Consider the following 10,146-nt stretch of genomic DNA (forward strand, 5'->3'; position numbering starts at 1 on the left):
TGAATGTTGAGTTATTTGATTTCAGATTGGTGAATTGAGTATTTCTTCAATTGTAAAAACCCAATAGATTTTCTTCTTCAAATGAAAGAAATCTATCATCTTTGACAAATGTAGATATAATGTCACAAAAATCTCTTGAATAAAATTCAATAGTATAGGCTCTTGAAAAGCTTGCATTCAGGCAACATGTTGATTCTGATAACAACTCATCTGATTATGAAGTAACCTTTCAGGATGATTTCACAGATATCGATAGTTCTTCTAATACCGAGAAATCTTGAATTCTGATTCTGATGAGGAGAATAAACTGTTATACTTGACAAAAATGTGATTCTCAGAAGCTGAAACTTCAAATAGCTTTCTTCCGGTAAAAGATGGGAAGCCATTATGTGATGATCCCAGTTACAAGCAAAGGCGAAACTTGTGCTATGATTTTTGGGAAAGGAATAAGCAAAAGAAGCTTGAAAAGAAACTTCTTAATGAAGAAGATCATGCAGTTCATCTTTTAATTCTAATGATTGGTTCTGTAGTTCTTACCAAAACAGATCAGATAACTCAAAGAACACTTCCAGAAGATGCTATTAGCAAATTCATCTTCCAAATTCAATGATTGGTTCTGCCAAACCAGATCAGATAACTCAAAGAACACTTCCAGAAGATGCTATTCTGTCTAACCAGATCAGATAACTCAAAGAACACTTCCAGAAGATGCTATTCTGTCTAACCAGATCAGATAACTCAAAGAACACTTCCAGAAGATGCTATTCTGTCTAACCAGATCAGATAACTCAAAGAACACTTCCAGAAGATGCTATTCTGTCTAACCAGATCAGATAACTCAAAGAACACTTCCAGAAGATGCTATTCTGTCTAACCAGATCAGATAACTCAAAGAACACTTCCAGAAGATGCTATTAGTCTCTTTCAATTAATGTTTGGACTAAGATATCACAGTGCTCATTTGATGTAGAGCCAAAATTTGTAGATTCGAAGCATTTCCATGCTACTATACTGAAAAGGCTATATTCATAATTTTATCAATTAAGAACAGAGTTTCTCTTATTCTGCTTCCTCCATGTGCTGATGCTTTTCCATTGACAAAGAAATGATGGCTTTCGTGGGATCCAAGAACAAAGTCGAATTGTTTATAAACATGTACAGGAAGTGCCAAATTGACAGAAAGGATCTGTAAGGCTTTTGAAGCTTATGACAATGAGCCAACTTCGAGCGTTCAGAAGTATGTTCTTGATGAGTGCTGAAAATGGAATCTAGTATGGGTTGGAAGGAATAAAGTTGCTCCACTTGCACCTGATGAGGTGGAAATGCTTCTAGGTTTCCTTAAAACCATATACAAGGATCTGTATAGAAATGTTTCCTAGTGATATCAATGTCTTGTTTCTTTGCTGGAATCAGTACTGCAAAGATCATCTTCTACTGTTTTAGTATATCTTTGAAAACAGATGTGCAAGAACTGAATGGTGATCGGTTGGAGCAATTGATGAGTAGATTTGGCGGATTCGACCTTGTTGTCGGTAGCACCACTTGTAACAATCTTGATGTTTATGGCTTTAAGCTAGTGATGATTTGCCTACTTTGTATTCCATGTATTTAAAAGTATTAACATAAAGTGATATTCAGAAATCTTTAAATTATTTCAAAATTATGTTAATTCAATAGAAAAGAATAAATTGAATTTCCAAAAATAAATTGAATCTCAAATAAATTGAACTTGAAATAGATATAATTGTATTCAAAGTTATGACAAGCATAAGAATAAAAATTCAAGTGTCTCAACAAATTATAAGCATAAGTATTTCTAAACTAATCAAGTTGACACAATCTAGAGTAATGATGGAAGCTTTTGTCTGGAAGATCTCAAACGTTGTCAAAATGCTTGTAGATGTGAAGTTTCTCCCAAACTGTCAAAATCTTAAGAGGGTTCAATTGCCAGATGCCTAATATCAACCTGCATTTGAGCCGCCTTTTCAGGTTTTCAACTCAAATCCTTCATTTGGTTACAAGATGCCCTTTGCGGGTTTTCACCTTGACCCCCCTTTCTTTTTCTTCTCTTTTTTCTATTTTCTATTTTTTTTTCTTCTTTTCTTTTTTCTTCAAGCATAATATTTCTTGACAGAATCCGAGTTTATGGATTTCTCAGAATTTTCCATCCATTTCTGCCAAGATCAACGCTCCTCCGGAAAAGGCCTTTTTCACAACATATGGCCCTTCCCAATTAGGCATCCATTTCCCACGGAAATCTTTATGTATAGGCAAGATCTTTTTTAATACTAGATCACCCTCTCGGAATTCTCTTGGATGTACTTTTTTTGTCATGAGACTTCATCATCCGTTTTTGATACATCTGTCCATGGCAAATAGCTTTCAATCTTTTCTCTTCAATAAGGTTCAATTGATCAAATCTAGCTTGGATCCATTCAGATTCATCCAATTTTGTTTCTTTCAATATTCGAAGCGATGGAATCTCAACTTCAATTGGTAAGACTGCTTCCATCCCGTAGACTAAAGAAAAAGGCGTTGCCCCAGTAGATGTTCGAACAGTAGTTCGGTATGCATATAGAGCAAAAGGTAACTTCTCGTGCCAATCTTTATAAGTTTCTGTGGTCTTTGTAATGATTCTCTTGATGTTCTTATTTGCTGCTTCAACTGCCCCATTCATCTTTGGACGATATGCCACTGAATTTGCATGTTTGATCTTGAACTGTACACAAAGTTCGGTCATCATTTTGTTGTTCAGGTTCAGAGCATTATCTGTAATGATCCTTTCTGGTAAACCATACCGGCAAATTATTTCTTTCTTTATGAACTTGCAGACTGTGGACCTCTTAATATTGGTATATGAAGCAGCTTCAACCCATTTGGTAAAATAATCAATTGCCACAAGGATGAAACAATGTCCATTCGATGCTTTTGGTGTGATTGCCCCAATGACATCTATTCCCCACATAGAAAATGGCCAGGGCGCTGTCATTACATGTAAAGGAGATGGAGGTACATGAATATTGTCTGCATATATCTGGCATTTATGACATTTCCTTGCATAATCAATGCAATCTGTGTACATGGTAGCCCAATAGTATCCATATCTCATTATTTTTTCTGGCCATAGAAAGACCATTTGCATGTGTTCCACATATTCCACTGTGTACTTCTTCAATGACGTTTCGAGCTTCACTGGTATTTAAACATCTCAACAGCATTTGATCACTGCTTCTTCTATACATAATCTCTCCATCAAGAAAATATCCAGCAGCCATTCTTCTCAAGGTTCTTTTATCAATTTCTGATGCATTTGGTGGATAACTTTGATTTTTGATATTGCAGGATATCATGATACCATGGTTTACCATCTACCTCTTCTTCCACACTATAACAATGTGCAGGAATTTCATATACTTGCATTTTGATTGGCCTCATATCAACTTTCTTATTTACCTGAAACATAGTAGCTAATGTAGCCAAAGCATCTGCCATTTGATTTTCTTCTCGAGGGAGATAATTGAATGTAACTTTCTCAAATTCTTTCACTAACTCGAGTGTAAAATTCCGGTATTCCAATAATTTGGGATCTTTTGTTTCCCATTCTCCTCGCAATTGATACACCACTAACGATGAATCTCCATATATCTTGAGAAATTTGATTTTTCTTTCTATAGCTGCTTTCAACCCCATGACACAAGCTTCATATTCTGCCATGTTATTGGTGCAAAAGAACTCTAGTCTGCTTGTAAAGGGATAATAAACATTTTCAGGAGAAATTAACACTGCCCCGATTCCTCGTCCCAAAGCATTAGATGCTCCGTCAAAGTAAAGCTTCCAAGTTGCAAATTCATCATTTGTTCTGACTTCTTCATTCATGGATATGCACAACAAATCTTCATCAGGAAAATTGAAGTTCAAAGGCTGATAATCATTTGATACACGACTGGCCAGAAAATCAGCTATGACACTTCCTTTTATCGCTTTTTGGTTGACATAGATAATGTCAAACTCAGATAATAACATCTGCCATCTAGCCATTCTGCCTGTCAAAGCTGGTGATTCCATTAAGAACTTTAAAGGATCAAGTTTGGATATCAACCAAGTAGTATGGTATAACATATATTGTCTGAGTCTTCGAGTAGCCCACACCAAGGCACAACATAATTTTTGTATTGGTGGATATCGAACTTCACAATCGGTAAATTTCTTGCTCAAATAATAAATAGCTTTTTCTTTCCTTCCTGATTCATCATGCTGTCCTAGTACACATCCCATCGAATTTTCGAAGACCGTCAAGTAGAGAATTAATGGTCTATCAGGCATTGGTGATACTAAAATGGGGGCTTTGGATAATATTTCTTAATAATATCCAAAGTTTCTTGACATTCTTCATTCCAGACTTCAGGATTGTTCTTTCGAAGTAATTTGAACACTGGATCACATTTGTCAGTCAATTGAGAAATGAACCGAGATATATAATTTAATCTCCTCAAAAAGCCTCGAACTTCTTTTTTTGTGTTGGGTGGTGGAAGATCTTGAATTGCTTTTACTTTATCTGGATCAATCTCGATTCCTTTTTTGCTAACCATAAATCCCAAAAGTTTTCCAGAAGTTACCCCAAAAGTGCATTTAGCGGGGTTAAGCTTTATGTCATGAAACAAAGTTACATAGCTCTTTGATATGTTGCCCCTGCATTTTTCAATCCAAATGGCATCACTTTATAACAGAATGTGCCCCACATGGTTATAAATGTTGTTTTTTCCATGTCTTCAGGATTCATTTTATCTGATTATATCCTGAAAATCCATCCATAAATGAAAACCATGCATGCCCTGCAGTATTGTCCACCAATGTGTCTATGTGGGGTAATGGAAAGCTATCTTTCGGACTAGCTTGTTGAGATCTCTGTAATCCACGCACATTCGAACTTTCCATTTTTCTTTGTATGGGAACAATGTTGGCTACCCATTCTGGGTATTTAGATGCCTGTAGGAAACCTGCATTGATTTGTTTCCACTTCTTTGATTTGCAACAACATTTCTGGCCTCATTCTCTGAGCTTTTGTTGGACCGGTTTATATTCTGGATTGATGGAAGCTGTGTATCACTATATCTGTGCTCAAACCAGGCATATCTTGATAGGACCAGGCAATATATCTTTGAACTCTTGAAGGAGATTTATCAATTCTTTTATCGGATGTCAGAGTAGTACCATTTTCTTTTCTTCTCATCTGTTCCCAAATTCACAGTCTCAACCCTTTCCTTGTGGGGTAGAATTTGTTTGTCTTCTTTTTCTACCAATCTTAATAGTTCAGTAGGAATATCACATTCCAGTTCATCTTCACAACCATTGATTCTTCCAGACATATAGGCTGCTCTAAATTTATCACTGGATTAAATCTAGGAATAAACATGCTATTAACACTGTGACACCTGCAAATTTAAATCGGACATATTTACGAAAGAATATAGTAATTTATGAAATGTAAAAATGTAAAATGTAAAGAATGATTGCCATCTGAAAATTTTAAAGAAAGTTCCTTATATTTAACATAATTTCTTTTACAAGATAACAAAAGTTTTCATATTTTTGAGCTAAACATAAAGATTAGTTCTGAATATTACTGCATTAATATTAAAAACTATAGGAAGATCTTCAGTGGTCCAATTGGTGAGTGTTTCTCCAGGAAGACATGGTCGAATCCTATCCAAGTATTTGCCATTTTTGTTGTCCTTCGTGATCATGTTGATAAATAATCCATTCATAGCTTCTTCAACTATGTCTGATCTTTCGTCAACTTTTCTTCTTAAAGGCTTCAACAAGCTGCTGTTCACATTAATTGTTCCCCTGATCTGAATGTTGTCTTCAACTGTGGGAAAGACAGTGTTTCCAAAAGATTTCTCCCCCTTTCAATTTTGTCTTTCTGTCTTCACATCTTCTTTTCATCTCTTTATTCTTTTGCTGAAAATTAGGCTTAGCCCAAAACGGTCTTTTTCATCTTATACTGATAGGAACTGAAATCCTTGAAGATTCTTTCCTAGACCTCTTCCAGTTTTAGCTCTGATGCCTAAAGTTTGTTGTACCGTCATCTTGGTGCAATCAGACAATCTGGGATATGGAATTTTCCTTCCTTCTGCAACAAAGGTTGCATTTACAAATTCAAGAGCTCGAAAAGAGCATTCAAGAGCCTTATCATTGGTGTCGATATATGGAACATCGCTTGTTACAGACGCAATGATTTCTTCTTCAGCATTGACGCATATTAGTTGTCCATCAACAACAAATTTCAATTTCTGATGTAAAAGAAGGAACGGCTCCTGCTGAGTGAATCCATGGCCTCCCTAAGAGACAATTATATGTGGGGTGGATGTCCATCACCACAAAATCAATATTGTACACGACTGGGCCAATTAACAACGGTATTTCCATTTTCCCAAGCACTTCTTTTTGAGTACCATCAAATGCTCGTACCACATTCTGATAACTCTTCATGTGTGATTGATCCAGAGGCATTCTTTGAAGTGTAACTAGAGGCATCAAGTTGAGAGCAGATCCATTGTCAATCAATACTCCTGGCAATACATGACCATGACAGTGTGTCGTGATGTTCAAAGCTCTTACTGACCCCATTCCGCCTTCTGGTATTTCATCATCTGTGAAGGTTATGTAATTGTCAGCTATATGTCCCACAATCCTGTCAAGTTTATTGAGGGATATATCTTCGGGGATAAATGTTTGATTGAGAATTTTCATCAAAGCATTCCTATGCGCTTCTGAATTCATCAATATCAAGAATAGAAATTCTCGCTTGTTGTTTGTGTAGTTGTTCAACCACACTATACTCATATGTTTAGGAATTTCAAAAATTCTTGAGCTTGTTTTTCTGTCACAGGCTCATTGAATGCTGGAAGGGATTCATCTTCAAATACCTTCTGAGGTATTGCCACAGCTTTTCCTTTGCTTTCACTTGTTCTGAAGCATTGGATGTTTCGGGAGAGTAACATCTCCCGCTTCTTGTAAAGAAACCGACCTCGCCCACTGCTTCAGACGTCGATGTAGTACTCAAATTCTGTATTTTCTCTTCTGTTTTATCTAAAGAATCAGATCCTCCTACCATTGAAACATTGGTAGTATAATTCCAAGGTACCCTGCGGGTATCTTTGTATGGAAATGGTAGAGGAGTGGTAATAACTACTTTTGGCCTTATTGGTGCAGGAATCACCGTGGATGATTTCACATTAATGATCACAGGATCATTTATTCTTTGATTTGGTTTAGAATCCTCTGATGAGCAAACATCATCTTCTTTTTTCCCGGGTTCTTCTTCAAAGAATTCTATTTCTCTGTTGTTCATCAATTTTTGCACCAAATCTCTAAACTCAGGACATAGTTGAATTTTATGCCCTTTCTCCTGATGATATTCACAATAATTCTTGCCTTCATTCTGCTTTGGCCTGAATTGTTGTGAATTATACCGGCTAAAGAAAGTTGTTGGAATATCCAAACAAACGGAGATTTAATTTCAGAAATGTCAATCTTTGCTTTCTTTCTGTTCTCTTCCTGAATTGCATTTACGTTTTTATCTCCATGATTTGGCAATGGATGACTTGATGCGGATGGTGTATTGAATTCCAACTTCCCAGTGTTGATCAAATTTTGAACCACCCTTTTGAATGCTAGACAGTTTTCAATAGAATGTCCTGTAATTCCTTCATGGTAAACACAGTGTGCCTTTGTATCATACCAAGGAGGGAATGGTGGTTGCATGGGAACCAAAGGATAGGGCCTTATAACATCTGCTTTTAACAGCGAATCATAGATCTCTGCATATGGTACTGGTAAAGGTGTAAAAGACAACCTTTCATTTTCCTTTCGAGATCCTCTGGACTCTGCTCGATTAGTGTTTGTTTCCTCTTTCTTAACCCTTGGCTGGGTTATTGTAACACTTTTCGATGAATCTTTGCTGTAAGAATTGGCATTGTTGACCTCATTCTCTTTTTTCCGGTATGTAGGTCTTTTGGAACTAGACCCATCATTTGATTCAATCTTGCCACTTTTCAAGACATTTTCAATTAATTCTCCAGAAATGACCAAATCTACAAAATTTCTGGTTGCATTCCCCATTAGATGGTTTAAATAAGGAGCCTTCAATGTATGGACAAACATAACTGTGGCCTCTTTTTCTGACAAAGGTGGTTGAACTTGGGCCGCAGTGTCACGCCATCTCTGAGCATACTGTCTGAATGTTTCATTATTCTTTTTCTCCAAGTTTTGAAGAGTCCATCTATCAGGGATCATGTCTGTCACATGGCGGTACTGCTCTAAAAATGCTTTAGCCAAATCTTTCCAGGATCTAATGTTGGCTTTGGTCAATTGAGTATACCATTTTAAAGCCGGTCCTGTCAAACTATCCTGGAAGCAGTGAATTAACAATTTTTCGTCCTTCACATATCCTGCCATTCTTCGACAAAACATAGTAATGTGGGATGAAGGGCATGTAGTACCATTATATTTATCAAATTCGGGAGCTTTGAACTTGATAGGGAGGATTAGGTCTGGAACCAAACTCAATTCACTAGCATCAAACCCATAGAATGATTCAGTTATTTCCACGGATTTCATTCGTTCTTCTAAGCTCTTGATCTGTCTGGTCAGCTCTTCATTTACTTTTTGTTTCTCATTCAGCTCATTTAAATCTGGGATCAACTGATCAGTATTAAGATCCCCTATTTTCACATCTGATATAAGTGGATTTTTGCTTGAAGATGCAGGATCCACTTGTTGATCTTCATGTGATTTGACTTCTTGTAATGCAGATGTACGAGCATTGATTTGTATAGGGGTAGTACCAGAGTGATAAATTGATTCTGGTGGAAAACCTAGAGGATATATGGGTTCTTGGTCAAAAGATACAGGATTTTCATGCATTTTTCCACTGATAGCCTGCCTTTTAAACATGTCCTCTATCTTCTTCATCATACTGTCCTGTGAATTTGCAATACTGGCTTCAATTTTTTCCAGTTTCATTCTCATTTCTTCTTGTTCTTTATGATGTTCCTCAATACGCTGTATTTTATCCTCCATAATTCTCTAGTGGCTTGTCTAGTACCGTAGTGATGTAGTATTTCTCTTTTGGCCAGAGTAACTGCGATTGAAAAATTTATTTTTTCAAATTTTAATTAATGAATTTTAACTTAATAAATAAAATAATAATTCATATCAAAAATTATGAAATGAATGATGAATGTATGCAAAATGCATGTATGAAAAAAACATTGATCCCAAAAAGTTAACTGTCATAGAACAACTTTCATCGGTATACAAAAGTTTCTTTATAATAGTTCATAACTACAGATAAGGCGTAGCTTTCCTATTAAGCTCTATAATTTCCTTCATTAACCATGACACCTTCTTTCCACACTTAGAAACTGGATCAATTTGATGCTCAATTATTTTGGCTTCAACAGCTAGTTCCCCAACATATCTGGCAACCTCGCTCATTTGAACCATGGCCTCGAACACCATATTACTTCTTTCTTCACTTCTTTCGACATAGAACTCGGTTGACTTTTGCCATTGCTCATTTCCCCAACATAGTTTCTTCAAGAGTTTGCTCTAACTCAGTGATTCTGACTTGGCAATTGTGTAGAATTTTTCAAGATCTCTAATGCGTCTTCGCAGTGAAGCATTTTCCTCATTACTTTCCTTGAGATCATTAGGTCCTAGACGAACCTTTTCTTGAAATAATGATTCTTCAAGTTGTAAAATGTAAGTATTAAACTCTGAGTTTTTGTTTCTAGACTGATCCAGATCCTCTTCCAGTTTTGTTCGTGCTTCTTGCGTTCTTTGATTAAGCTTCTGGATTTGAATATCTTTGTTTCTGCATCTCTGCATCCAATTGCTAGCCACCTCCTGCTCTACCTCAAGTCTAGTGTTGAAATTTTTTCTTTCTAGCTCCCATTTTTCTTTTTCAACATTGGATTCTTCCATCTTTTGGCCTCTGACTTCAAGCTCAGCAATCAACTGGTTCATTTCAGATTCAAATCCCTTGAACATGATACTTTTCTCGCTTTCAAATTTAACAAAGATGTCATTCTTCATCTCTTCTAAATCTTTGGCTCGATCTCTTTCTCTTTGCATTTCATT

Source organism: Hibiscus syriacus, unplaced genomic scaffold, assembly GCF_006381635.1.
Source record: "Hibiscus syriacus cultivar Baekdansim isolate YM2019G1 unplaced genomic scaffold, ASM638163v2 tig00110472_pilon, whole genome shotgun sequence".
NCBI lineage: Eukaryota > Viridiplantae > Streptophyta > Magnoliopsida > Malvales > Malvaceae > Hibiscus > Hibiscus syriacus.